General features: G+C 49.4%; 1 protein-coding gene across 1 annotated transcript in view; it reads left to right on the plus strand.

The window, feature by feature from the left end:
* The first annotated feature begins 3,466 nt into the window (after positions 1 to 3,466).
* LOC139052965 (uncharacterized) overlaps positions 3,467 to 27,804 on the plus strand; it is a 116,365-nt gene continuing 92,027 nt past the window's right edge. The window contains exon 1 of the mRNA XM_070530110.1: positions 3,467 to 3,586. The gene's annotated coding sequence lies outside the window, so the exon portion shown is untranslated. The remainder of the gene's footprint in view (positions 3,587 to 27,804) is intronic.

The following is a 27,804-nucleotide window of genomic DNA, read 5'->3' on the forward strand; positions in this document are numbered from 1 at the left end:
CTGAGGTTGATTTTGTCTCTCACAACTCTCACTTAATTATTCTTGTCATCGCCGCCTCACTTTGAGCTATCATCGCCGTTCTAGATTAGGTTGCTTCTCTGACTCTGCTTCTCGGCTTCTCTGATATGACGAACGCTTTACGTAAACAGGCGAATGTTTGTAATCAGGCAGAACATGGGTGCGACACGAATGCCGTGGAACATTTACCAGTCGGCTAGCCTGCTTGGAAACGTATACGACGACGAATGCATGAGTCCAGGACGGGCCTTCGCAGCGTCACTGCATTCGAAGACTGCGGGCAGCGCTGACAGTATGGCAGCTATTCAATGCGAGTTGAAGCTTGATTATCGGGCACAAGATCGGCAGAGAAAACATAATAAATACAATAATGCCATCAAGCATATTTCTGACGTATACCTTGGTTACACAGAATTACACTAGAACAATGTTTTCCACTTCGTTCGCTAAAGGGCAATACGTGCCATTCACAGTGCTCGAAGGGAAATTTCTTTAATGCGGACTTCAGTGAAATTTCAAACTCATTGTTTATTAAAACATATGCGTAGAATCCATTGATGGAAACACCAATCGCAGGTAATAAAGAAGCCGCTTTCGTCCTTTGCTCACCTGCGAATCCACGACGATTGCCTTTTCACGGGGAAACGTCTACGGCCGTGTGATGAGAGGCACCTTGCTCCGCCGGCCGGTCGGTGCGCTTTCGCATGCAGAGCGCTGTACGTTGTGGGGACGGGAACATCCCGAAATACATTGTTATAAATACATTATCTTTACGGCTGCAGAAAACACTAGCATTTGTCCTCTTCAGCACTTCAGCTCTTTCGAGATAGACGTAACGTTCCGCGCCTGTCCTGGATTGACACGCGAAAATCCAGGAATGCCACAAGGTCCACTTGCAGCGTCGCCATTTGGCCCCGTAAAATCGACTCATACATGTTGCAGAGCCAGATTCGTACAGCCGCAGAAGTATCCTGCGCAGTAGCAGGGAACTTACATCGGTGAAGAGACGTCATCAGCGAATGGTGCTGCATTCTTTTCATTTGCGCCAAGATTCCCGTACGTTTCAACAGCTTAGAGACATCCGGCTGGTCGCTTTCGAATATCCTAGAGTGCCCTGGCGCAGAGTCCTTTTTTCTGGCTAAGGGAAATTGAGCGTTCGGAAGTTATCACTCTGTTTGAATGACAGCGGTGCACCGTAATTAAAGATGCTCGGAGGTGCTCTCCGCTTCCAGCCAGTAGCGCGATCGAGGTCCGACAAATTCCGTTCATTGCACAGAGAGCAGATGTATTTTACATTTTGGCAGACTTTTTCGAGCTATATTGCCGAGAGGGCTTGTCTTTCTGTAAATCGAGTTGACACGTGGCAATGAGCAGCCAAATGTTTCATTATACGTAACTTAGAGATAGCGCGCGCAATGCATTCGAAAATTATTTGTACAACAATGACTATTAGAACGCTATATGAGATAAGAAGGAAAGATCGCGGAATAAGTACGCTTCGCTAAGGCTATCGCCCGCAAGTTTTCGTGCCCCAAACTCATTGTTTCGAGAGCAGCGTTCCAAACAATGTAACGCACAGGGCAAGTCACGTGGCCAGCTGCCGCACTACGTCTAGTGGTATACCGAAATTCGGAAATAACGCAGCATTGCAATACGTATCGCTCTGCGAGGACAATTAAAATGTCTTTAAACTAAAATTTTTGCACTGATTGCTTTCAAAAATCATGCGCCAGAGGAAGGAATTCAGACCAATGTCTATGAACATACACGGGGTATCGCAGCCAACGCGGGTCAGTGTAATTATCACGAAGTCCTAGGGTGGTACTAATATTATTTCATTAGTATTTGCATAGGGTTAGCACTAAAATTCTTTCTGCTATCAGGTAAATAGATAAAATTGAATGAATGAATAAAAGAAACGTGACAGACGCTTATGTATCCTTACTTTATTTGAAATTACTTGTAAGTGCATTCAAATAAGAAGTCATTACCTTAAAAAAATCCAACCTAATTCAACTTGCTTGATATAGCGCGAACTTTAATTTGCCTTATGCCGGAAAACTCCACCTTGACCTAGTTTAACCCTCCATAACCTAATTTCAGGTGAAGGACAGACCGGTTTTTGTTGTGAGTTTTTGGATTTGTCCGACGCCGTCGCTGTTCACCGTGGATTTCGCACTGTGAACTGCAGCAACTCCCTCTCAGATATTGACCACCTCACATGGCCACGTGGGTTTTGTTACCATCGAACGATAACAACCAACGCCGGCTTTTTGGCTGCATGTAGAATATATTGTTTCCGCATTAAGTAAGAGTATATTCTCGTCAAGCCGAATGACAACTTGTATGCCGAGTGGGCCAAAATCGCAATACTTAGTTTGCAGCATTCAATATTTTTCTCAGGTGATTTTACCGCTTTTCAGTCTAACCGGAACGAGCATCTCACGCATCCCCGCTCTTCCAGTGTACAGAAGCAGCGTTCCCGAAAGGTGTTTCAAAAAACTCTACACAACGGCAGCGTTGGCGACCGTGATTTTGTGACAATGCAGTGGCGCACCGCTGAGCTGTAGCTATATGAAAGCAGCGGGAATAAACTGCCTGGGAAAGCAGCGCACACAGAATTAAGTCCGTGACAAGGCCAATGAATGAAATGAAGCAAAAACAGTGTTTTCTTGCGGTGTTATACCTGGAACTTGTCACGTTAACGCAGCCATCCACGTCACCCAAGAACTATCGTTAGTAATTTGGAACCACTTTCGAGACCTGTGAAATTGTGCAACTGAGGCGCACAGGCGAGCCCGCACCTCGCTTCTCTATTGGCATTTCGCGCAGAACACTTCAAACGCGTTGAGTGAAGCTAGGGAAATGTGGCCAGCTGGCAACTTTTGAAAATGATGTTTTGGAAGGTACTACACAATTTCACATTCAACCTTCTCCAAATATACCACCATCAATGTCAGTGTAAATGATAATTTGGAGTAGATGACCAAGCAGTAATCCCTTATAAACATTCAACAACGGCGCAAAGGCAGCACCACCACAACATTGCTTGCCCCATCATTGTATCTCGAAGTCCCCCCCCCCTCTCCCCGTTTCTTCCTTATGTTGACCCAGCTTCGCTGGTACATCCAAAATTTAGCGCTAAGGCTATTTGAACCTGTTCTATCACACGAAGCATTTTTTGAAATTGGCGAAGCAGATCTTGCAGTTTGTCACAGAAGGGAGTATTTCTTGTAGGTGCTGCATCATTGATGAAGTGATAAAATATTTGGTGATACATGGCTGTGATACACATACCAAATCGAAGGAGATAAGACTAGTGCCAGTATGTGCATCGTAATTTGTGCCCCTCTTAATAATTTCTCCTATGTGCAAAATTACAAAGTGACAATGCTCTACTCGTTTCAGCAACTCCAAGTTTCAGCGAGAATTTGAAGACAGTAATGCTGACCCTTTCATCAAAAGATTCTATGACAACTCGAATATTACATATTTTGGATTACTCGACGTAGATAGCGATGCCTTCTACAACAACCACTCTTTCATTAGAACGATAAATCCCGGGAGGGTAAGTATGCTTTTGCGTTACATTATTGCAAGAGGCATTTAAACCAAAGTTGTTCAGGGCTAGTTCACCCAGAATAGTGTCAGTATGTAGGCACAATTTTGGAGTGCGATGAGAGGGCGCAATGATGGCCCTTCCCCCGATGGAGGAGAAGCAAGTGTTAAGCACTCGCTCCCCATACATGAGCAGATCCCGAAGATATTCCAATGTCGGGCCGACCCATGGCGCAAGTGAAGCAAGCGTTGAGCACATATCAACCCGTAGGCACGGCCATCCCGAAGATGGTACAATGCCGGGCCGACCCGCGGAGGGGCTGAAGCAGGCGTTAAGCACTCACTCCTCATGCATGTGCTGATCCCAAAGATACCGCAATACCGGGCCCAGCCACGGCGGAGGTGCAGCAGGAGTTATGCCCTCACTCCCCATGCGTTCGCCAATCACAAAAATAGCGCAATGCCAGGCAGACGCATGGCGGAGGTGAAGCAAGCGTCGAGCACTCACTCCCCATCATCATCATCATAATCATCATCATCATCATTGTCATCAGCCTGGTTACACCCACTGCAGGACAAAGGCCTCTCACATACTTCTCCCACTGCCCTGGTCATGTACTAATTGTGGCCATGTCATCCCTGCAAACTTCTATATCTTATCCGCCTGCCTACCTTTCTGCCATCCCCTGCTACGTTTCCCTTCCCTTGGAATGCAGTGCGTAAGCTTTAATGACCATCGGTTATTTTGACTCCTCATTACGTGTCCTGCCCATGCCCATTTCTTTTTCTTAGCTCAACTAAGATGTCATTACCTTCCGTTTGTTCCGTCACCCATCTGCTATTTTCTTATCCCTTAACGTTACATCCATCATTCTTCTTCCCATAGTTCGTTGCGTCGTCTCCAATTTAAGTAGAACCCTTTTGGTAAGCCTCCAGGTGGTTGCCCCGTATGTGAGTACTTGTAAGACGTAGCTGTTATACACTTTTCTCCTGAGGGATAATGGCAACCTGCGGTTCATGACCTGAGGATGCCTGGCAAATGCACCCCAGCCCATTCTTATTCTTCTGATTATATCAGTCTCATGCTCCGGATCCGCGGTCACTACCTGCCCTAAGTAGATATATTTTCCCGCCGTTTCCAGTGCCTCGCTATCTATCGTAAACTGCTGTTTTCTTCCGAGACTGTCAAGCATTACTTTAGTTTTCTGCATAATAGTTTTCAGGCCCACCTATCTACTTTGTCTTTCCAAGTCAGTGAGCATGCATTGCAATTGGACTCCTGAGTCACTAAGCAAGACAATATGGAAACGTCTACTTATCTTTATCGGGCAACAACGTTTCGCCACCTAACAAATGCTATCGCACAGCGCGGAACGCGCCCGCATGTATCCGATGTTTCTGGAAAGTTATCGATGCTTCTATCCGCTGTCTGTGGTCGCCGAACCTAGCGTTATCAGATTTCATCGCTTGCCGCGAATGGTGTAGAACTGTGTGGAAAGCACGCAGGTCCCAACGATTAGTCTGGAACATTCGATGACTGCTGTATAAAAGCCGACACGCTTGACCCGCTGAACTGATTTTCGACGATCGCCGACCGTGTTCGCCACTACCGTTGTGCTATAAGTATAGCCTCTTTTGGTGGGTACAGGTTCGCCCAATGAAAGCTCGTTTGGCCTTTCACAGTAGTGCGACTGTGTTCTGCAACGTCACCACCACGTGACATCTGGTGGAGGTGCTTTTTGTTGATGCACCGGAAGCCCCCGACAAGGCGTGAATCCAAGACCGGACCGCAAAGAGAACACCAACGTAGTCCCAGACCATCGAGGAAGCCGCCGTCTTCAACAGCTGCCCCCGGAGCACGGACTTCTACCTGAGAAGACCAAGAAGATTGTTGCCAAGGAAACCCCATTGGCAGCCCCAGGGTCCCCCATCGTGCTGCAGCAGCCCGGGGAACCACCGAAGTTCCGCGGTTTCACATTTGAGGACCCGGAAAGCTGGCTGGAAACGTAGGAAAAGGTCGCTATGTTTAACAGCAGGGCAAGCGACGACAAGCTGAGACATGCCTATTTCGCATTGGAGAACGCCGCCAGGACGTGGTTCGAGAATCGAGTAGCCACCATGACGACGTGGGACCTGTTCCGAAGCGGCTTCCTGCAAACATTTACAAGCGTCGTGCGAAAAGAGCGAGCCCAAGCTCTACTGGAGACCAGAGCGCAGCTGCCGAATGAGACGATCGCGATCTTCACTAAGGAAATGACCCGTCTGTTCTGCCACGCCGATCCGGAAATGTCAGAGGGGAAGAAAGTCCGCCTACTGATGCGTGGTGTAAAGGAGGAACTTTCCGCAGGAATGGTAAGAAGCCCACCGAAGACCATCGACGAGTTTCTTCGTGAGGCGACGAACATCAAGAAGACACTGGAATTGTGGAACCAGCAATTTGACCGACGCACTAAGCCAACAAGCTACGCCGGAGTTTCATCAATGGCCACCGACGATCTGCGCGATGTGCGAGACCATGCGGGCAGTCGTACGACAGGAGCTTCAAAGAATCTTCCCTTCATCGCAACCTCAAGTGACCTCACCCACCGAAATTGTAAAAGAAGTCCAGCGATCGCTCGCATTTCCCGAGGAACAACCACAATCATCGCAGCCCCAGCCTGAAGCGATGACCCACGCCGCCGTCGCCCGCCGTCAAGGTCGCCCTCCACTACCGCGCCAGGGCCCTGTAAAGCCGCAATTCCGTCGACCACCAGCGCCGCCACCAGCAGGCCCACCCGTCGCCCAGCGCCGCTACCTGAGGAAGACAGACGTTTGGCGCACTCCTTACCACCGCCCGCTCTGCTACCACTGCGGAGAAGTGGGTCACGTCTAGCAACGATACCCATACCGGGAGATGGGACTGCGAGGTTTCGCCGTCAACGTTCCGCGCCCCCTGCAAGGTGAACGCCCTCGCGATATTGCGTACTACCTCGCCGCTACTCAGTGGAGCTCTCGACGGCCGTCGCGTTCGCCACCACCGGGCCGCTTCCTGTCACCGCAGCGCTGACCATAGACTGGCCCAGCCCGAGGCAGGTCAGCGAGCCCATATACGGAAAACTAAAAGCAGCAACCGATGGAGGTGCGGTTGCTGTTCGTCGAACTGACGAAGATCTTCCGCCGCCGACGAAGACACCGAAGAAACTACCTCAACGACATAACGAAACGCCGCCGTCCCGACGAAGTCTCGAAGCAATGAATACGGTGACCAAAGACGACCTGACCACGCGACGTTCCAGCTTCAGTTCAACTCGACGCAGCCGTGATCCGACGCCCAGGCCTAACTGCAATGCCAGACAAAGTACCACCGACCTCGACGTGCTTCTCAACGGCCACGCAGTTACCGCCTTAGTGGACACAGGGGCCGATTACTCCGTAACGAGAGGACACATCGCCGCCCGGTTGAAGAAAGTTAAAACTGCATGGGAAGGCCCTCAAATTCTAACCGCTGGAGGACACCTCATTACGCCGACTGGAATCTGCACGGTAAGAATTACCGTTCATGACCGGACTTACCCTGCTACCGTCGTTATCCTCCAACAGTGTCCACGAGACGTCATTCTCGGCATGGACTTCCTGAACCAACACGGTGCAATCATAGACCTGAAGTCAAAATGGACAACGCTGTCCGAAGATCAAGCGATACCACCGGAGAGCTCTCATAGTCACCACACCTTAAGTGGGCCCGAAGATCAAGAGGGCATCCCGCCTCGCTCGAGCAGTTATTTCGGTCGGCATAGAAACACCAGCTGACGTACATGTCGTCATCGAACGCGACCAACGTCTACAGCTCGACCGTGATATTTGCGTCGTTAGAGGAATCGCTCGACTGCACGGAGGAAACACGAAAGTGTTGCTGAGAAACTTCAGCCAGGAGTTCAAGCACATCAACAAGGGCACGACGATCGCATACATCGAGGAAATTTTGGTGACCAGCAATGCGTTTGTCCTCTCGGATTCTGCCGCATGTACCCCGACGACCGTAGTTCTCAAACCAGACTTCGACATAAATCCAAGTCTCCCCATGATTAAGCAACAACAGCTGAGAAGCTTACTTCAATGATACACTTCAATGATACAAAGAGTGCTTTTCAACGTCATCAAGGATTCGGCAAACGCCAGTCGCAAAGCATCGCATAATAACCGAAAAGTCTGCTCGACCACTCCGCCAGAGCCCTTGTCGCGTTTCTACACGAGAACGTGAGGCTATAAGGCAACAAGTCGACAAAATGCTGCGTGATCACATCATCCAGCCGTCCAAAAGCCCGTGGGCATCTCCTGTATTCTTGGCGAAGAAGGACAGAACCATACGTGTCTGCGTCGGTTATCGTCGTCTGAACTAAATCACGAAAAAGGACGTATACCCTCTCCCACGAATAGGCGACGCATTGGATCGGCTCTGCGACGTTAAATAGTTCTCGTAGGTGGACGTCAAGTCTGGCTATTGGCAAATAGATGTCGACGAAAGAGATCGCGAAAAGACCACCTTCATCACCCCAGACGGCCTCTCAGAGTTCAAGGTTATGCTATTCGGACTGTGCTCGGTGCCTGCAACGTTCCACCGCGTGATGGACACGGTTTTCGCAGGATTGAAGTGGCAGACCTGTCTCGTATACTTGGATGACGTCGTCGTTTTCGCTGGAAATTTCAACGGTCAGCTTAGGCGGCTTGTAACAGTACTAGAGGCCATCAGGTCATCAGGGTTTACTCTGAAGCGGGAAAAATGCCGCTTCGCTTACGATGAGCTTTTGTTCCTAGGCCACGTAATCGGCAAATGTGGCGTCCGTCCAGACCCGCAAAAGACAGCTTCCATCGCACAGTTCCCGCAACCCATCGACAAGAAGGCAGTGCGTAGATTCCTTTGCATGTGTGCCTACTATAGGCGCTTTGTCAAGGACTTTTCACGCATCGCTGAGCCGTTCACACGTCTAACTAAATGTAATGTTGAGTTCAAGTGGGAAACGCCGCAGGCTGATGCATTTGAAGAACTCAAACGACGCATGCACTCGCCGCAGGTTATTGTGCACTTCGAGGAGTACGCCGGTACAGAAATCCATACCGACGCCAGTAGCCTAGGCCTCGGTGCCGTTCTAGTCCAGAGGAGAAACGGAGTAGAATAGGTGATAGCTTACGCTAGCCGGTAACTGACAGAAGCGGAAGGCAACTATTCTACGACCGAAAAGGAATGCCTCGCCATCGTTTGGGCTACAGCTAAATTTCGCCCACATCTTTATGGCAGACCATTTAAAGTCGTCAGCGACCATCACGCGTTGTGTTGGATAGCGAATATAAAGGATCCTTCAGGACCACTGGCGCGATGGAGCGTCAGACTACAGAAATACGACACCACTGTAACCTACAAGTCAGGGGCGAAAACACTCCGATGCCGATTGCCTATCCCGCGCCCCCATTGACCCACCGCCGCAACATAACGAGAATGACGACGCCTTCCTTGGAATGATAAGCGCGGAAGACTTCGCTGAACAGCAACGGGCAGACCCGGAAAAAGAAGGCCTCGTCGAATATTTGGAAGGGCGCGCCGACGTAGTCCCCAGGGCATTTAAGCGCGGATTATCTTCCTTCACGCTTAAAGCAATTTACTCATCAAGAACTTCTCACCAATCTGCGCCAACTACCTTCTTGTTTGAAGTAGTAGCTTAGCGCAAATAAAACCACGGACACAAGGAAGGCAGACAAGGACAAGCGCTTGTCCTTGTCTGTCTTCCTTGTGTTCGTGGTTTTATTTGCGCTAAGCTGCTACTTCAAATATGGACGACGAACTAGCTCAACATGCAACTCTTCTACCTTCTTGTTGTTCCGTCGGCGCTGCGTCCAGAAGTACTGCGCGCCCTATATGACGATCCGACCGCCGCGCACCTCGGCTTCTCCCGGACGCTATTGAGGATACAAGAAAGGTATTACTGGCCGCGCCTAACCGCCGACGTTGCCCGTTACGTCAGGAGTTGCCGAAACTGTCAGCGACGCAAGAAACCACCCACAAGGCCAGCCGGATTACTACAGCTGAAGTAGCCTCCTTGCCGACCTTTTCAGCAGATTGGGATGGACTTGTTGGGACCGTTTCCGACGACAACGTCCGGAAATAAGTGGATCATCGTGGCGACGGACTACCTCACCCGCTTCGCTGAAACTAAAGCTCTGCCGAAAGGCCGCGCAGCCGAAGTGGCAAAATTTTTCGTCGAAAGCATTCCGCTGCGACATGGCGCCCCCGAAGTCCCCATCACCGACAGAGGAACGACCTTTACAGCGGAGCTCACCCAAGCCATTCTGCAGTGCAGTCAGACAAGGCACAGAAGGACAACTGCCTACCACCCACAGACGAATAGTCTTACGGAGCGCCTGAATAAAACCCTCGCCGACATGCTAGCAAAGTATGTCGACGTCGAACAGAAGACCTGGGATGCCGCCCTGCCGTACGTAACTTTCGCTTACAACACGGCGCTGCAAGAAACACAGATCAAGCGGTTTAAGGTGGTTTACGGCAGGAACCCGACGACGACGCTCGACGCCATGCTGCCGCACGTCACTCAGGAGGAGAGTTTCGACGTCGCTACCCATCTCCAGCACGCCGCAGAACCCCGACAGGTCGCCCGCATACGGATCAAGAACCAGCATCGTACCGACTGCCGACACTACAATCTCCGACGACGCTTCGTCGAGTACCAGCCCGGTGACCGTGTTTGGGTTTGGACCCCAATACGTCGACGAGAACTCAGTGAGAAACTATTGCGACGTTATTTCGGACCCTACAAGGTCATCCGAAGTGTTGGCGAACTGGACTGTGAGGTCGTGCCAGACGGCATTTCGCAGTCACAACGGCACCGGGCACGATCTGAAGTGGTCCACGTAGTGCGCCTTAAGCCCTTTCATGGACGCCGACGAATATCCGTATTTTGCTGTTTTCTTTGCTACGAGTGCTTTTCTTTATCAATTTAGTTTGTTGGCAGCATTGGGTGGATGCTTTTTTAAGAGGGGAGTATTGACACATGTACTTATCTTTGTCGGGTTACAACGTTTCGCCGCCTAACAAATGTTATCGCACAGCGCGGGACGCGCCTGCATGTATCCGAAGTTTCTGCAAAGTTATCGATGCTTCTATCCGCTGTCTATTGTCGCCGAACCGAGTGTTATCTGATTTCATCGCTTGACGCGAATAGTGTAGAACTTTGTGGAAGGCTCGCGGGTCCGAACGATTAGCCTGGAACATTAGACGACTGCTGTATAAAAGCCGACGCGCTTCACCCGCAGATCAAATTTCCGACGATCGCCGACCGTGTTCGCCGCTATCGTTGTGCTATAAGTGTAGCCTGCTCTGGTGGGCACAAGTTCGCCCAATAAAAGCTAGTTTTGCCTTTCACAGTATTGCTACTGTGTTCTTAAACGTCACGACCACGTGACAATGTCATCAGCAAATCGCAAGTTACTAAGGCATTCTCCATTAACTCTTATCCCCAATTCTTCCCAATCCAGGTCTCTCAATACCTCCTGTAAACACGCTGTGAATAGCATTGGAGAGATCGTATCTCCTTGCCTGGCACTTTTCTTCATTGGGATTTTGTTGCCTTTTTTATGGAGGACAGCGGTGGCTGTGGAGCCATTATAGATATCTTTCAGCATTTTTACATAAGGTTCATCTACACTCTGATTCCGTAATGCCTCCATGACTGTGGATGTTTTAGCTGAATCAAACGCTTTCTCATAATCAATGAAAGCAATATATAAGGGTTGGTTATATCCCGTACATTTCTCTATCACCTGATTGATAGCGTGAATATGGTCTATTGTTGAGTATCCTTCACGGAATCCTGCCTGGTCCTTTGGTTGGCCGAACTCTGAGGTGGGCCTGATTCTATTCGCGATTACCTTAGTAAATGCTTTGTAGGCAACGGACAGTAAACTGATCGGTTTATAATTTTTCAAGTGTTTGGCGCCCCCTTTCTGTTGGTTTAGGATTAGGTTAGCGTTCTTCCAAGATTCCGGTACGCTCGAGGTCCTGAGGCATTGCGTATACAGGGTGGCAAGATTTTCAAGAACAATCTGCCCACCATCCTTCAACAAGTCTGCTGTTACCTCATCCCCCCAGCTGCCTTCCCCTTTTTCATAGCTCCAAAGGCTTTCTTTACTTCTTCCGGCGTTAATTGTGGGATTTCAAATTCCTCTAGACCATTGCCACTCTCCATACCCACGCCAAAGATGAAAATGGTGCAATGCTGGGCCGATCCGCGGTGGGGAGAAACAGGCGTTAAGCCCTCAATCGCCATGCGTGCGCCGATCCCGAAGATACTTCAATGCCAGGTCCATCCGTGGCGGAGATGAAGCAAGCGTTAAGCACTCACTCCACATATGCACAAGTATACTGAATATTGCGCAATGCTGGGCTGACCCAGAGCGTAGGTGAAGCAGGCGTTAAGCACTCACTCACCATACGTGCGCCGATCCCGAAGATAGCGCAAAACCGTGCCAACCCGTGGCGGCGGTGAAGCAAATGTTGTGCAGAGGTGAAGCAGAGGTGAAGCAGGCGTTAAGCACTCACTCCCTATGCGTGTCCCGATCCTAAGGATAGCGCGATGTCGGGTCGACCCACGGTAGAGGGGAAGCAGTCGTTGAGCACTCACTACCCATGCGCACGCCTATCCCGAAAATGGTGCAATGCTGGGCCGATCCGCGGCGCTGTTGAAGCAGTAGTGAAGCACTCACTCCACAAATGCACAGCTATCTCGAACATCGTGCAGTGCTGGGCCGACCCACGGCAGAGGTTAAGCAGGCGTTAAGCACTCACTCCCCATCCGTGTGCCAATTCTTAACATAGTGCAACGCCGGGCCGACCCGCGGCAGTGATGAAGCAAGCGTTGAGCACTCACTCCACATATGCACACCTATCCCGAATATTGTGCAATGTTGGGCCGACCCATGGCGTAAGTGAAGCAGGCGTTAAGAGCTCGATTCCCATGCGTGCGCCGATCCCGAAGATTACGCAACATCGGCTCGCCCGCGGCGGAGGAGAAGCAAATGTGAAGCATTCACTCCCCATACCCACGCCGATACAGAAGATAGTCCGATGTCCGGCCGACGCGCGGCAGAGGTGAAACAGGCGTTAAGCACTCACTGCTCATGCATGCGCCGATCCAGAAGATAGCACAATGCCATCCCGACCCATGGCCGGAGGTGAAGCAAGCGTTGAGCACTCATTCCCCATACGTACGCCTATCCTGAAGATGGTGAAATGCCGTGCTGACTCGCGGCGGGTTGAAGAAGGAGTTAAGCACTCTGTGCTCATACGTGTGCAGGTCCCGAACATATTCCCATGACGGGCAGACCCGCGGCGATGGTGAAGAAGGCGTTAAGCAGTCACTGCGCATACGTGCGACGATACCGAAGATGGCGCAATGCGTGGTCGTCCAGCGGCGTAGGTGAAGCAGACGTTAAGCGCTCAGTCTCCATGCGTGCGCCTATTCCGAGGGTGGTGCAATGCCGCGGCGACCCATGGCGGAGGTGAAGGAGGCGTCAAGCGTTCACTTCCCATACGCGTGGCCATCCCGAAGATAGTGCAACAGTGGGCGAGCCGTGGCGCAGGAGAAGCAGGCGTTAAGCACTCATTCCCCATACATGCGCCGATCCCGAAGAGAGTGCGATACCTAGACGACGTGTGGTGGAGGTGAAGGAGGCGTTAAACACTCACTCTCCATGCGTGCGCCTATTCCGAAGGTGGTAAAATTCCGCACCGACTGGTTGCGCAGGTGAAGTCGGGGAGAAGAGGTTTATTTGCGGCTCGTTATGCCAGAGCACTGCGACCTGGAACGGGAAGACATCCCGATGTCCTGTCTGTTCGAAGACAGTCCTGTCTGTTTTTCGTCTTGTGTTTTTCTTCTTGTGTGCTGTCACTTTTTGGCGCTTATTCTATTGAAAGCTATGCACCAACTAGCCCCACAACGTGTTTTACTACAGCCCGAAGCACTTTCCAAAAAGTCGCCAGAAATAAACAGCGCGAGTCGGGCCGCGTGTTGGCGATGCGGCTCTGCCTTGAGATTCGTCTTCTTGTTCGCACTATGAAGAGCCTCCTGGCGCCTTAAGAATCGGGAGGCAGAGGGTAGTGATAGGGCTCGAGACATGAGACGTGGATTATGTGACGTCCACGCCAGCGCAAGTCTTCAGGTGGTGAAAGTGGCTCAATGAGAAAATTTACTGGGAATGTTCGCTCCAAAAAATCCGTAAAGCCCTTTGAATTTTGGGAAGAGTTTCCAGGAAACCCCCAGCTTTTGGAAAGGGACAGACAGCCACACAAGAACGTCTCTGAAGCGTAGGTGGTGTTTGGAAGTGAGTCATTGCGGTTTTCGTTAAGGCGCTGCGGTTTCAGTGCCGTAAAGGAGCGCGCTAGCTGGCAGCATTGTTTGGCTTGTCATGCGACATCGGACAGAGGTAGACACTCGGAGGCGTCAGGATGGTATGGAAGGAGCGTGTCGATGGTATGCATTGTCTTGTTGCCATACAGGATGAAGAAAGGGGAAAATCCCGTAGTGGCCTGGATAGTGGTGTTGTACGCGAACGTGATGGATGGAAGGATGCGGTCCCAGTTACCATGATCAGATGCCACGTACATCAAGAGCATATCACCAAATGTGCGGTTAAATCAGTCTGCGAGCCCGTTATTCTGGGGATTGTATGCCGTGCTTGTCCGATGATGAATGTGGCATTCCGAAAGCAAGCCTTCGACGACTACGGAGAGGGAACACAACCTCGATCGCTGAGAAGTGCTCGTGGTGCACTGTGTCGAAGGACGAAGCGATGTACGGCGAAAGAGGCAACATCCGGCGATGTAGCACTTGGTAAAGCATCATTTTCGGCGTAGCTTGTCAAATAGTCAACAGCAACTAGGATCCACCGATTGCCGTCTGGTGTCATAGGAAGCAGGCCGTATAGGTTGATGCCGGCGTGATCTAAAGGCGTGGCAGGGCACGGGAGCTGCTGCAGTGCACTAGACGGGCATAAATGTGTGGATTTGTAGCGTTGACAGTCAATACAGCACCGAACAAGCTTTTGTAGAAATTTTACATGCCGCGCCAGTACTAGCAGTGGCAAATTCGTTGATACGCGTTGAAAATTTCGGCCTGGCCACACTGCGGATCATTGTGGAAAGAGGCACAGATTTGTGACCTAGAGCTGCTGGGAATCACCAGAAACCACCGACGGCCTTCAGGAGCATAACTGCGTCGGTGGAGCAGCTGCTCAGGAACGGTGAAATGAACTGCTTGGCGTCAGAGGGCTCGGGATACAGGGATGGTCGATGATCCAGATAGATAGCCGAAAAGAAGCGATCCATGGGTCACAAAGTTGTGTGCTGGCAAAGGAGTCCATGTCGAGAGATGACATGGAGTTTGCAGAAGTTATTCCGCAAGCCGAGTATGGAGGTAAAGGTGAACGAGACAGGGCGTCTGCGTCTGAGTGTGTGCACCCGCTGCGGTATACGGCGCGAACACTGTACTTCTGGGTGCGTAGTGCCGAACGGGCTAGGCGGCCAGTGGATCATTCAAGTTGGCGAGCGAACATAGCGCGTTCTGATCTGTGACCAAGTCGAATGCGCGCCATTACAGGTATGGTGGGAACTTGCCAAGTGTCCATACTAAAGCCAAGCACTCTTGATCGGTCACGCTGTAATTGGTCTCAGTCTTCGTCAGCGTGTGACTCGCCTAGGCCACTACGTATTCGGGGTAGCCAGGCATCGTTGGGCGAGGACGGCCCCGAGACCAATCCCGCTTGCGTCTGTATGTACCTCACTTGCAGCTGACGGATCGAAATTGCGAAGAATAGGTGGGGAGGTGAAAACACGACGCAGCGTAGCAAAGGCGGAGTCACATGTAGGGGACAAGGAGGAGAGGGTGGCGCCACCGTGTAAAAGCTGAGTCAATGGCGCCATGATCAACGCGAAAATTCTAAACAAAGCGCCGGAAATATGAGCTGAGGCCTACAAAGCTTCAAAATTCGTTGGTGGTCTTAGGTTTCGGAAACTCAGTGACTGCTCGAAGTTTTGCAGGATTGGGTAGAATGCCGTGCTTGGATACGACGTGTCCTAATATGGGGACCTCTTGAGTGGCGAAGCGGATTTTTTTGAGGATGAGTTGGAAGCCAGCGTTCGTTAAACAGGTCAAAACATGTCTAAGGTGGAGCAGGTGAGTCGGAAAATCAGGCGAGAAAACCACGACATCGTCCAGGTAACATAGACGTATGCACCACTTGAGGGCACACAGTGTGTTGTCCATGGGTCGTTCAAACGTGGCAGGGGCGTTACAAAGCCAGAAAGGCATCATTTTAAATTCATATAAGCCGTCGAGCCTAATAAATGCTGTTTTCTGGCGATCGGACGCAGCCATCCGTAACTGCTAGTACCCTGAACGGAATTCGAGGGACGAGAAGGATTATTCTCCCTGAAGACTGTCGAAGGCGTTGTCGATGCTTGGTAAAGGATAGACGTCTTTGCGCGTTACATTATTTACCCATCGGTAGTCCGAACCGCCCGCCATTGGAATCTGAACCTGGCAACGTTTAACGCTAGAACGTTATCTAGTGAGGCGATTGTAGCAGTGCTATTGGAGGAATTAGAGGGCAGTAAATGGAATATAATAGGGCCCAGTGAAGTTAGGAGGACAAAACAAGCCTATACAGTGCTAAAAGCTGGCACGTCGTATGCTACCGGGGCTTAGCGGAGAGACTATAATAAGGAGTCGTATTCCTGAATAATAAGGGTACAGCTGGTAACATGCTAGAGTTATATAGCATAAATGAGAGGGTGGCAGGTCTTGTTGTGAAACTCAATAAGAGGTACAAATTGAAGGTCGTACAGGTCATGATGAGCGCGAAGTCGCAAGCTTCTATGAAGACGTGGAATCGGCGATGGGTAAAGTCAAAACAAGATACACTATGCTGATGGGCGACTTCAATTACAGGGTAGGTAAGAAGCAGGCTGGAGACAAGTCAGTGGGGGAATATGGCATAAACTCTAGGAATAGCAGGAGAGAGTTGTTAGTAGAGTTTACGGAACAGAATAATATGCTGATAATGAATACCTTCCTCGGCAAGCGGGAAAGCCGAAAGTGGACGTGGAGGAGCCCAAATGTTGAGACTAGAAATGAGACTTCATACTCTGCGCTAACCCTGTCATCATACAAAATTAGGACGTGCTCGGCAAGGTGCGCTGCAGTGACCATAGGATGGTAAGAACACGAATTAGCCTAGACTTGAGGAGGGAGCCGAAAACACTGGTACATAAGAAGCACATCAAGGAGTTAGTCGTAAGAGGGAAAATAGCGGAATACCGGGTCAAGCTACAGAACATGCATTCGGCTCTAACTCAGGAGGAGGACCTTAATGCTGAAGCAATGAACGGCAATCTTATGAGCATCGTTTAAGGAGTGAGCAATAGCAGTCGGTGGTAACTCCATTAGAAAAGATATTAAGAAGCTATCGCAAGAGACGAAAGATGTGATCAAGAAACGCCAATGTATGAAAGCCTGTAACCCTACAACTAGAATAGAACAGGCGGAACTTTACAAGTTAATCACGAAACGTAAGACAGCTGACATAAGGAAGTATAATATTGCAATGGATACGAAAGGCACGGACAAGAAGAGAGAAGAAAATACGGGGAGAACGAGGAGTTTGAGAGGCCGGGCTGCACTACGATCACGCTATGATCATCTTCCATCTCCTGTAAATAAAACCATTTCATCGCAACTCTTCGTAACAGTTGTGGTGGAAGCTGCTGGGTAATCGACACCCGAAGACGGAGGCTGAACCACAAGTTTCTTCGACGGAGCCGTCGCCTTGCTTGACTCCCACCGTATACACCGGAGCTAGATATGTTCCGTGACGCAGACGAACAACGGCCCATTTAAACTGCTGACCCGACAAGTTCTCTTCTGCAACTGAGAGATGCGCGCCCCTTCGCCGGAAGATCGGACGAAGACGTCGAGGAATGGCTCATCCATTATCACCGGGTGAATGCCACCAACAAGTGGAAGAGCGCTTCTCAGCTTTCGAATGTCGTGTTCTTTCTGACGGATACTGCGTTGTTGTGGTTCGACAACCACGAGGAAACGTTCACAACATGGGGAAGATTTGTTTCGGAAATCAAAGAATGATCCAGCGACTCCGCGACGAAAAAGAAAAGGGCAGAACAGACGCTACTCCAACGTGCGCAAGTGCCAGGCGAAACCTGCATGACCTACATTCAGGCAGCTATAAAACTGTGTAGGATTGGAATGTCCGAGAACGACAAAGTCGGGCACATCCTAAATGGAATTGCCGAGGAGGTTTACAATTTCCTCATCGCAAAAAAACAACCTGGCTTCTGTTGCTGACAATATTCGGCACTGTCGCACTTTCGAGCAACTAAAGACGAGGTGCATAACGCCGCAGTTTGGCAGGCTAGCCAATGTGACGACAGTTGCAAGCCTGGACAGAAACCAGCCCCTTTACCTTGCATCAACGATCCGACAAATAGTTCAGGAAGAACTCAGCCTGCACGTGCAACTGACACATGCAGGCACTCATAGCTTCCGCCTACCACCAGATTTTGAGCCAAACGTGGCATCCTTCGCCCCGTATCCTGCGGCAAGGGGCACTGCGAATTATGAACACGCACCCCGACAGCAGCAACGTCCCTACGACAGAGGCCTTACTTATGACGCTCGGCCTCAACGAGAGCAGCTGCGTTTTTACCCCCTAGGCCCTGCGACTTCTGTCAGGCCGTGCCAAGAACTGTACCGACCCTGCTACCACGACGCGACTTATGAAAGATATAACGGATTTCAGCAAGCAGCAGAGACACGTTTTCCACATGAAAGCGAACTATCTCGCCGCCCGCAGCCGTCTACCATTCGTTTCGAGGAAGACACGACCCTCCCGCGTGCTACAACTGCGATTCCACAGGCCACATAGCTCGGTATTGTCGCCAAGCCTTTCAATCACGTAGGACACCACCGATGTTCCCGCCACCCACAACCTGTACTTCATAAGACTTGCAGACGACTGATTGGCTTTCAAGGGAACACTTCTCACACGAGACCAGACGCAGCAATTCGCCAGCATCTGAGCTGAGTTTGACGCCAACAAGTAATCGTCCCCGTCAATCTCCGTCCCCTCGGCGCCGTTCTTACTCACCGCCACCGGGAAACTAGCACCCGCACCTAATGGAGGTGCGGTCGCCGGACGGTCTTTGCAAGAAATTTCTCTGCCTGTTGTGATGTACAAAAACAAAATGAATGTCTTGATTGATGGAATACCGACCATGGCGTTAGTTGATACTGGGGCGACTGTGTCTGTGATGAGCCTCGCTTTCAAAAACCGTCTAGGCCACAAAGCTATGTTTTCTTGGAACGACGGTATTACCTTTCGTGGAGTAGGCGGCGAGTGGCTTCATCCCCTTGGTGTTTGTGCTGTGAGTGTTTGGTTGTCTGGAAAAGTGTTTGCGTCGGAATTCCTTGTTCTTTCTCGTTGTTCGCACCACGTTATTCCTGGCATCAATTTTCTTGAACAGTGCGGCGGTTCCGTGGACTGTGGTTGTGGCAAAATATAATTGAATAAGGTATTTATATCAGCACATTCCGTACAAAGCTCGGGTAGTGAAGACAGGAACACAGGCACACTCAGTGTTCTTGATGAAGTGATTGCAACATCGTGGTGCCTGACGTCCGTTCATATTTTGGCAACTACTGTTGATACTGATTGTGTTTCGGTTCCGAGAACGTCAAACACTGGTCCTGGGACACTTAGTCGACAAGGATGCGTCAGACCCGATCCTCGTAAGACTGGAGCGGTGAGCTCCTTGAAACCACCGCAGTCAGCATGAGAACTCCGCTCATTCACTGGCCTATGTTCGTATTTTCGTCGTTTTGTTCCCCGGTTTGCCGACATCGTTTACGCATTGACTAGTATTTTGCGACAAAATGCATCCTTCAATCGGACACCAGAGTGTGACGCATCATTCTCTCAACTGAAATTTATACTAACGTCAGCACCTCTCTTGCGTCACTTCAATCCATCTTACCCGACTGAAGTTCACACTGATGCTAGTGGAATCGGCATAGGAGCGGTGTTTGTACGTCACAGTGGCGCAGAACATGTCGCATATGCCAGCCGTTGCCTGAGTAAATCTGAACGCAATTATACGGTTAGGAATGCCTGGCAGCCGTTTTCGCCATACAAAAAATTCGGTGTTATCTTTACGGTAGGCCATTCAAGATTATCACCAACCATCATTCTTTGTGCTGGCTGGTCAGTTTGCGTGATATCTCTGGCCGCCTCGCATGTTGGGCGCTGCGCCTCCAGGAATACGACTTTGTGGTATCGTACAACAGTGGCCGTCGTCACGCTGACGCGGACTGCCTCTCTCAGATTCCTCTTGCGACTACCGGCTGCGATGCTGAGAATTTCGACGACTGTCTCGCTGCCGTTACTTCTACGTTCCTTGACGCGGCAGACTTTCAGCGAGAAGAACGGAATGACCTTACCCTCGATCCGCTTTTTGTCGCCGCCCAAACTTCTAAAGGCAGCGCTAGCTTTACTGTCTGTGATAAATTGCTCTACAAAACTAATTACTCCGGGCGTGCAGCGCCTTTTCTGCTTGTTGTCGCAGAGAGTCTCCTCTCCGACGTTCTACGCGCCGTGCTTGACAATGTGATATCCGGCCATTTCAGCTTCGTACGAACGCTGCACCGCACGCAGGAGCGCTTTTACAGGCCCAAGATGTACGACACAACCAAGCGCTGTGTCGCTGGTTGTGAAACGTGCCAACGTCACAAACGACCGACCACCGCAGCCCCGGGTCCCCTTCGGCCGTTGACACCGTCCAGTACGTGGTTCGAGCAAGAAGACATTGACTTTTTGGGTCCATTCCCGTTATATACCAAAAAGAACCATTGGATAATTGTCTGCGTAGACCATCTTACACGGTATGCAGAAACTGCAGCCATACCGTCTTCCACCGCTGCTTGCGTGGTAGTCTTCCTGCTGCGTTCCGTGGTCCTTCGACATGCCCACAACGTGTCATCATCAGTGACCGTGGTCGCCAGTTCACTGCTGATGCCACTGAAAGGTTACTTCGTTTGTGCACTTCACAGTTCCGTCATTCCACACCGTATCATCCATAGACCAATGGCCTCGTTGAAAGGACGAACAGAACGCTGACCAACATGCTTGGCATGTACGTCTCCTCCAATAATAAGAACTGGGACGACGTGCTGCCATTCATCACTTACGCATACAACACGGCAAAACACAAAACCACGAACTATAGCCCATTTCATATCCTGTATGAAAGGTTACCGCGAAGCCTTCTGGACACTCTCTTACCCTTCGTACTGCACAGTGACGATGCTGTATCGAAGACTTTGTGTCTCACCGTAGAAGCCCGTCGAATAGCTCGTCTTCCTACTCTGGTCCCGCAAAAACGTTGGAAAGAGCAATACGACGACCGTCACGTACAAGTATCGTTGGAAAAAGGTGACTTGGTCTTTCCTTGGACGCCGCAACGCAAGCGTGGATTGGGCCAAACGTTCTTGTCACAATATTCAGGCCCATTTGTAGTTGTGGACCGCATGAGCGAACTCGCTTACGTCATAGCTCGCCTCCTGTGCAATGGCCGGCGATCAAGCAGAACTGAGCTGACTCATGTTGCTCGCCTGAAACCTTTCTGCCCTGCTTGTCCATCCTGATTCGCCCAACGGGCTTCGTCTGTTCGCGGGGAAATGTAACGGATACGAAAGGCGTAGACAAGAACAGAGAATACGAAGAGAACGAGGAGTTTGAGACGCCGGGCTGCGCTACTATCACGCTACGATCATCGTCCATCTCCTGTAAATAAAACCATTTCTTCGCAACTCTTCGTAACAATTAGGATAGAATTGAACGTGCTCTAAGGAACGGAGGAAGCCTAAAAGCAATGAAGAAGAAACTAGGAATAGGCAAGAGTCAGATGTATGCGCTAAGAGACAAAGCCGGCAATATCATTACTAATATGGATGAGATAGTTTAACTGGCTGAGGAGTTCTATAGAGATTTACATATTACCAGTGGCACCCACGACGATAATGGAAGAGAGAAAAGTCTAGTGGAATTCGAAATCCCACAAGTAACGCCTGAAGAAGTAAAAAAAGCCTTCCGAGCTATGCAAAGGAGGAAGGTAGCTGGGGAGGATCAGGTAACAGAAGATCTTTTGAAGGATGGTGGGCAGATTGTTCTAGAAAAACTAGCCCCGCTGTATATGCAATGCTTCATGACCCCGAGCGTACCGGAATCTTGGAAAAACGCCAACATAACCCTAATCCGTGAGAAAGAGGACGCCAAAGATATGAAAAATTATAGACCGATAAGCTTACTGTCTGTTGCCTACAAAGCATTCACTAAGGTAATCGCAATTAAAATCAGGCACACGTCAGAGTTCGGTCAACCAAAGGACCAGGCAGGATTCCGTAAACGATACTCAACAATAGACCATATTCACACTATCAATCAACTGATAGAGAAATGTGCGTAATATAACCAACCCTTATATATATATATTTTATTGATTACGAGAAAGCGTTTGTTTCAGTCGAAACCTCAGCAGTCATGAAGGCATTACGGAACCAGGGTGTAGACGAGCCGTATGTAAAAATACTGAAAGATATCAGTATCGTCTCCACAGCCACCGTAGTCCTTCATAAATAAAGCAACGACATCACAATAAAGAAAGGTGTCAGGCAGGGAGATACGATCTCTCCAGTGCTATTCAAAGCGTGTTTACAGGACGTATTCAGAATCCTGGATTGGTAAGAATTGGGTATAAGAGGTAATGGAGATTACCTTAGTAACTTGCGATTCGCTGATGATATTGCCTTGCTTAGTAACTCAGGGGACCAATTGCAATGCATGCTAATTGACCTGGATAGGCAAAGCAGAAGGGCGGGTCCAAAAATTAATCAGCAGAAAACTAAAGTAATGCTTAACAGTCTCGGAAGAGCACACCAGTTTACGATGCGTAGCGAGGCACTAGAAGTGGTAAGGGAATACACCTACTTAGGGCAGGTAGTGACCGCGGATACGGAACATGAGACGGGAATAATCAGAAGAATAGGAATGGGCTGGGCTGCGTTGGGCAGGCATTCTCCGATCATGAACAGCAGTTTGCCATTATCTCTCAAAATTGCATAACAACTGTGTCTTACCAGTACTCACGTATGGGACAGAAACCTGGAGGCTTACGAAAAGGGTTTTACCTAAATTGAGGACGACGCAACGAGCTACGGAAACAAAAATGATGGGTGTAATGTTAAGCGATAAGAAAAGAGCAGATTGGGTGAGGGAACAAACGCAGGTAATGACATCTTAGTTGAAATCAAGAAAAAGAAATGGGCATGGACAGGACTTGTAATGAGGAGGGAAGGTGACCGATGGGCATTAAGGGTTAAGGACTGGGATCCAAGGGAAGGAAAGCGTAGCAGGGGGCGGCAGAACGTTAGCTGTGCGGATGAGATCAAAAAGTTCGCAGGGTCAATATGGCCACAATTAGTACATGTTGCAACAGAACTGCTTTTTGGCCTGGTTGGTGCTTGCTAAAAGACACGTTTTTTGCCGCAATTGAACGCTCACAAAAGAAAGACACATAAAGGCAACACAGGCGGCATTTCCAACTGATTTATTTTGGGCTGTGACCCAAGAATATATATATATATACATACACGCATGCGCTGGCTGTTCACAGATCTACGCTACCAGTGGTCAAGCAATCTAGTTTCTGATTTATAGAGGACGATAGATGTATCACTAATGCAATTTGTTCCTTTCTTTTTTATATAGTAGGCTTCCATCAGGTCACGTGCGCTTTGAAATCTACTTCTGCCATGAACCCTAATTTCAGGAAACCGTGGTTCTACGTGCAGGCCTTGCAGTGCGCAGGCAAATGTGCCACACCATCTTTAATTAGATTTAGTTCGTGTTCCCTGACTCGATCGTTCATTTATGCAGCGTCCAGTCTTTCCTATATAGGACTTGCCGCACTCAAGGGGAATTTCGTACACCACACCTGTAGCACATCTCCCGTAGGACGTGCAATGCTTCTTGACACAGCCTTGCGAACCGGTGTCCGCGCGTTTGCTTTTCGAACAGAGTCGACCCAGTTTGACGGGGGCAGAAAAGGCAATGGTACACCATACCGGCCTGCCACCTTCTTGAGGTTATGGGAAACCTTATGAACATAAGGAATCCCTGCAGGTCTTATGGTTCTGGCTCTTTCTTCCTCCGTTGTGGCGCTGGTACCTTTAGCTTTCCTTAAAAGGCTTTCGGTGACTGAGGTCACCAACGAGTCCGGGAACCGTGCTTCTTTCAGTCGCTTAATCTGATTATTGAACGAGGCCTGCATCGTGTGTGCACACGATTTTTCGAGGGCAGACTCCAGGTAGAGCATAGCAATTCCAGACTTCACAATTTTCGAATGACATGAATTATACGGTAGCAACCCTTTCTTGGTACGTGGGAAATATTGCCAACAGGCTTTCCCATCATGAAAAGTTAACCATAAATCTAAAAATTGCAGGTTGTTACGCTGTGGCACTTCATGCGTACACGAAAGCCCTTTACTATTGTCCTTAAAGATGTTTAAAATATCATCGCAGCGCTTCAATTACCCTTGTCTGTTAAAAAGGATTAAAAAGTAGTCCATGTATCTAAACATTTAAAATGTTTAAAGTGCTGTCCTCTTCGGGCAGGCGGTCAACACTAGATAAGAATATGTTGCACAGCAGCGGCGCAATACACGAACCAGTGCAAATTCCGCGTTTTTGCAAGAAAAGCTGTTTGTCAAAGGAAATAAAGGTACTATTAAGATAGACTTCCAATAATGTTAAAACGTCTTCAAGCGTAACACCAGCTGCATTTTGAAAAGCTAGGATACCGCTTTCTTCTATGCACATCTTTATGGCAACAAAAAGTGCATCATGTGGAATTGGATAAAACAGATTCTCAACATCCACAGAAAATGCATTGCCTATGGATTGTTTATATCTTAGAAACTGCACTATGTCTTGTGAATTGCCTATCGAGGAAGGATCATTTACTTTAACAATTTTAGCACCTTTCGAATGTGCCTACTAAGTAACAATTGCAACGTTCCACGTTCGCTCATGATGCTCCTAAGCGGCACATTGGGCTTGTGCGTCTTTGCACTGAAAAATATGTTTAGCGCTGTAGCTCTCAGATTGTTAATATCCTTGGCCAACTTGTCCAAGCTGAACTCCTTACACAGCCTGACAACATTGCTCTTTAATTTTGATTCAGAGTTCTTAATCTGTACAAAGTTTTTCTTTACAGCCTCTGCGGCTTTCTCATTGTACATTGTACATTTTTTAACAGACAAGGCTCATTGAAGTGCTGCGATGATATTTTAAACATTTTTATGGGCAATGGTAAAGGGCTTTCGTTTACGCATGAAGTGCCACAACGTAACACCCTGCACTTTTTGGATTTAGGATTAACCTTTCATGATGGACAAGCCTGTTGGCAATATTTTCCACGTGCCAAGAAAGGGTTCCTCCCGTATAATTCATGTCATTCCAAAATTGTGAAGTGTGCAATTGCTATGCTCTGCCTGCAGTTGGCCCTCGAAAAATTGTGTACACACACGATGCAGGCCTCGTTCAATAATCAGATTAAGCGACTGAAAGAAGCACGGTTCCCTGACTCGTCGGTGACCTCAGTGACCGAAAGCCTTTTACGGAAAGTTAAAGGTACCAGCGCCACAAGGGAGGAAGAAAGAGCCAGAACCCTAAGACCTGCAGTGATTCCTTATGTTAATAAGGTTTCCCATAACCTCAAGAAGGCGGCAGGCTGGTATGGTGTACCCATTGCCTTTTCTGCCCCCGTCAAACTGGGTCGACTCTGTTCGAAAACCACATGCGAGGAGACCGGTTCGCAAGGCTGTGGCAAGAAGCATAGCACGTCCTACGGGAGATGTGCTACAGGCGTGGTGTACGAAATTCCCCTTGAGTGCGGCATGTCCTATATAGGAGAGACTGGACGCTGCATAAATGAACGAGCCAGGGAACACGAACTAAATCTAATGAAAGATGGCGTGGCACATTTGCCTGCGCACTGCAAGGCCTGCATGTGCAAACCATGGTTTTCTGAGATTAGGATTCTTGGCAAAAGCATATTTCAAACCGCACGTGAGCTGATGGAAGCCTACTATATAAAAAAGAAAGGAACCAATTGCATTAGTGATACATCTATCGTGCTCTATAAATCAGAAACTAGATTGTTTGACCGCTGGATAGCGTAGATCTGTGAACAGCCAGCGCATGCGTGTATGTATATATATATACTTGGGTCACAGCCCAAAATAAACCAGTTGGAAGTGCCATCTGTGTTGTCTTTATCTGTCTTTCTTTTGTGAGTTCTCAATTGCGGCAAAAACATGTCTTTTACATAGTACATGACCGGGGTAGTTGTAGAAGTATGGGAGAGGCCTTTGCCGTGCAGTGGGCGTAGCCTGGCAGATGATAGACCCGTCCTTCTTGCTAATAAGAATGACAGGAGATATCCAGGGACTGTCGAAGGTTGAATAACGTCATGGCGCCTTATATCTTCGACTTGCGTGGTAATGACGCTAGGCTCTTCGGCAGAGACACGGCATGGTTGTTGACGTAACGGCTGATGTCGACGAGTGTCAATGCAGTGCTTCACTTCCGACGTGTGGCCGAATTGAGGTTGTGAAACGTCCAATGAACTTCTAAAGTTGTGCAGGAGATCAGGAAGGTTGGCGCGTTCGGAAGGTGCGAGGGTATCGGTGATGGCCTTCGAGATCGCATCCCTGGTCGCTTCCTCAAGCGCGGAAATTGACGATGGTCGGCCGGAGTCGACATCAAAAGAGTCTCTGGGGACGTCAACTAAAGATGCAGAGTCGAGGAGTTCCACAAAGCCAAGGCTTTCGCCAACGAACAACGTTATAGGCGCACAGAGGAGATAGTAGAAATATATATTGCTGCAGCTGCCTGCGATGTGAAGCGTTCCGAAGGTTAGTGGAAAAGATTTACGGCTCCTGAAGACGTCGGACAATGTAAAGAGGACCGTTGCATAAGTGATGGCATCGCAAGCGACGGGTACGATGGAGAAGGAGCGAGGCGCAACACCTTTCTCCTCGCGAACGCTAAGTTTAGAAGGGCGATCATGGTCTTCGCGCAATGGTGCCTGAGCCAGAGGGGTAAATTCAACTTCGGCGCAGGCGCAGACTATCACGGCTTTATGACGGGATGAGAAGTTCCAACTGGCGACGACGTCATGCGACCAGGCAGGAAGAACAATACACTAGACGATATAAACAATGCCGTGAATAAGCACACGTACAGTACAGGATGCGTGCTTCATGACGTGCTTCGTGCTTGCCTACCAGCTACAGTCCAGAAAACGGCGTGGTCACCTTGCGCAGTGAACGGTATTGTTAGGCGGCTATCACAGAAACGGCTGCACCGGTATCCACAAGAGCGAATGCAGGAGCGCCATCTACACAAATTTCGACCACGTGATAGGTGAGAGGCGTGGCGACAGGCTGAACTGCCCGCGCAGAGTTGAGCTTCGTACCTGCAGACGGCTGATGGTGAGCGGAAGGGACAATTTGAGTGACCTCTTCGGAAATTAGGATGCTGAGGCTGTTTGGATGACGGGCGGTGTGCTCATCAGTGTTGGCGACTAAGGAAAATTGGCGGGCAAATTCCTCACGCACGAAGTCATTGACCCGTTGAAAGAATGAGGATTGTCAAAGGTCGCCAACTATTCGTCGCTTCCCAGATTACGTCGAGATGAAGAGCGTTGCTTCCTTAACTAATCATAACTTTGGCATGGGCTGACGACTTTGGCGGTGGTGCGCGAATTTCTAGCACTGAGCACCTGGAATGCGCCCTGATCGATGCCTTTCAGTATATGGTGAATTCGCTAAGCTTCGGGCATGGCGGCGTTGACTCGTTTTAAATGTCCACCACATCTTCAATGTAGCTCGTGAACGTTTCTGCCGTCTGCTGTGATCGGGCGCGCAAGCATTGCTCAGCGCGCACAATACGAACAGCGGGTCGGCCGAACATTTCCGTAAAGGCTGTCTTGAAACTAACCATGTCGGTAGGTTACTTTCGTGGTTGTGAAACCAGAGTTGGGCAACAC

This window comes from Dermacentor albipictus, unplaced genomic scaffold (genome assembly GCF_038994185.2).
Source record: "Dermacentor albipictus isolate Rhodes 1998 colony unplaced genomic scaffold, USDA_Dalb.pri_finalv2 scaffold_47, whole genome shotgun sequence".
NCBI lineage: Eukaryota > Metazoa > Arthropoda > Arachnida > Ixodida > Ixodidae > Dermacentor > Dermacentor albipictus.